Below are 2,837 nucleotides of genomic sequence, written 5' to 3'. Positions count from 1 at the left end.
TTTTTAATCTGGCTGTGACCCCCCAGAAAACCAGTGGCCATGTTTGGGTATGCTCATGAGCCTCTTCAGGTGTGCAAGGAAGAGCCGTGCTCGGATGACTGACAGGAATGGGGGCAGTGGAAAGGGCAGTGAGGAAGTACGGTGGGCAGGGAAGCCATCCCGGCAGCCCACGCAGGTCCCTGGGGAACAGGAACGATGATGTGGTGACGAGCTCTGGGTGTGCTTCTAATGCTTCTGTCTCCCATGTCAGGCAGTCTTGTCTCACACAGGCAGTTGGCCTCCAGCACATCTAGGCTGTTCACAGCGGCACTTGGCTTGGGCCCAAATCCTGTGTCCAATCAGCTGCAGGAAGGTCGGCAGGGCTGGCTTCATCGGATTTACATGACCTAGATCGCAGTGATTCCATGAGGCAAGACCAGCTCAGGTCCACGGGCCTTGGGAGGAGGCTGAGGGAACCGTGGGCACTCGGCTTCATGGACGGTGTATTGTCCTTATCGTGTCTCAATTCCCTTCTTCATTTGACAAGTGAAGGGGTTGGGTCATTGATCTTCAGAGGTGCTTCCAATTCAGACTTTCCAGGAGTTTATTATTATTATAGCTTGATTGCCCACCAGCTCTAGCAAAATGGCATGTCACGAACAGGCCCATTGGCCTTAGCTTACTTAGCTCACTTGATGAGAGGCGGTGTGCAGAATACTACACAATGAATAAGGCATTCGGTAAGTTCATGGATGATGAGGATAAATGAAAATATTAGCTAATACATAAAGCACTTACTACAGTCTGGGCACTATTCTCAGTATTCATGTAATCCTCACAGTCCCAAATGATGAAGCTGAGACAGAGAGGTTAAATCATTTGCCCAAAGTCATAAGCTACTTAAAAGGTAGAGTTAGAAATTCCCATCCAGGCATTCTGGCTCTGGAGTCTATCCTCTTAACCACCATGCTTGTGAGAGTACAAGCAAATTTAGAATAACGGGGAGGGCGGGCAGCTGGGTGACTCAGTCGGTTAAGTGTCCGACTTCGGCTCAGGTCTGATCTCACTGTTCGTGAGTTCGAGCCCAGCATCAGGCACTGTGCTGACAGCTCGGAGCCTGGAGCCTGCTTCGGATGCTGCGTCTCCCTCTCTCTCTGACCCTCTCCCGCTCACATTCTGTGTGTGTGTCTCTCTCTCTCTCAAAAATAAACAAACATTTAAAAGAACTTTTTTTAGAATAATGGGAAGGGGGGATGTCTTTGGTTTTGTAATAATTTAAATTTTATTTTAAGTTTGTGAATATTTTAGGCTTGACATTCATGGAAACAAGCCAGATCTTGATTTTCCATTGAGGAAAATCCCCGTGTCCTCTGTGATGGGAGGGAGCTGATCTGCTACGAAATGTGCAGCTCATCTCCCCAGACGACGGAGCAAGGCTCAGTAGTAAGCCAATACCAGCTTCTAAAAAGAATAGGCCTTGCCAAAATTCGCACAACTTGACTCCAACATCATTAGGCCCTGCACTGTGATTCTCTTATGGAAGTTTGCTGGCGTGTATGTATACACTATCCTCACTTGCCAAGGGGCTTTGCCCACCATTGGATCCGCTGAATCATAAAACCCACGCTGCTTACACTGCAGCCTATACCAACTGGGGAGCATTCTTTTTTTCTTGGCCCATTGGAGTTGGTAGCCGTGTGAGATACTTGGCAGACAGGTCAGCGCAGCATAACCAAACGTGGCCTATTACCTCCCATATCAAAAGAGGTCAAATTCTCAGGGTTTCTGAGTGGTGGCAGGCGTGCAGTGAGTGCAATAGCTTATCTTTCACTGTAGACATCCTACCATGCTCCACACTATTGCTCTGGCTTCCTAAAAACTTCATGGAGGAGGAAGTGCCCTTAATCCCCACGGGGATTATCTCCCAGCCTCTAGAACACATGTGCTTTACCGAGGCATTTAGACACCTGCTACTTCCTATTCGGCCCAGAAACATGATTTCATCCCATGTAGAGAGGTGTTCTGGGAAACGAGATGACTTAAGTGTCTACAGATTGGATTTCAACAGAGCTGGTGAGGTGATATGACCCAGATGTAGGACAGTAAGATGTACTGTTGGCCCTGATAAGTGAAAAGTGTTCTACTTTTGACGTTTTCTGCTCCTAGGGCTAGAAGAGAAGAAAGCATCTTCCAGGTCAACAGGTGCATGGCTGCAGGTGCTGGGGCAGGTGCTGACTTGCTTCATGAAGAGATTACATCTGAAATAACAGCTGCAAGTCCTGTACAGGGCAAACAAATAATTTTAAATGGGGGTGAGATAGAGATCAATCAGCACTCCTGGATTTCTCAGTCTTTGACGCGGCAGCAGTATCTGTCATGCCCTCAGGGGTGCACTACTGCTCTTGAATTATTCTGGTAGGGAGGGACGGTTCCAGGGGCTTTCTTTTACTCTTCTCACCACAACAGCTTTAACTGTACAGGTCGTTGTGAAAGATTCTGCCAGTTGCCAAGGACGTCTAGAACAACTGTGACCACTCGAACTGGGAAGTAACCACAGGACGAATATGTGAGATAGACCCAGGCCAACATTCCTTTTAAATGGCTTGATCCCTGGGGCGCCTGGGTGGCTGAGTCAGTTAAGTGTCTGGGTCTTGATTTTGACCCAGGTCATGGTCTCATGGTTTGTGAGGTCAAGCCCCACGTCCGGCTCTGTGCTGTCAAGCACAGAGCCTGCTTGAGATTCTCTCTCTGCCTCTCTCTCTCTCTCTCTCTCTCTCTCTCAAAATAGACATTAAAAAATTCTTTGATCCCCATATATTCATTTGCTAGATATGCTATAACAAGTACCACAAACTAGG

This window comes from Neofelis nebulosa, chromosome 2 (genome assembly GCF_028018385.1).
Source record: "Neofelis nebulosa isolate mNeoNeb1 chromosome 2, mNeoNeb1.pri, whole genome shotgun sequence".
NCBI classification, from domain to species: domain Eukaryota; kingdom Metazoa; phylum Chordata; class Mammalia; order Carnivora; family Felidae; genus Neofelis; species Neofelis nebulosa.
This window is presented reverse-complemented; position numbering follows the sequence as displayed.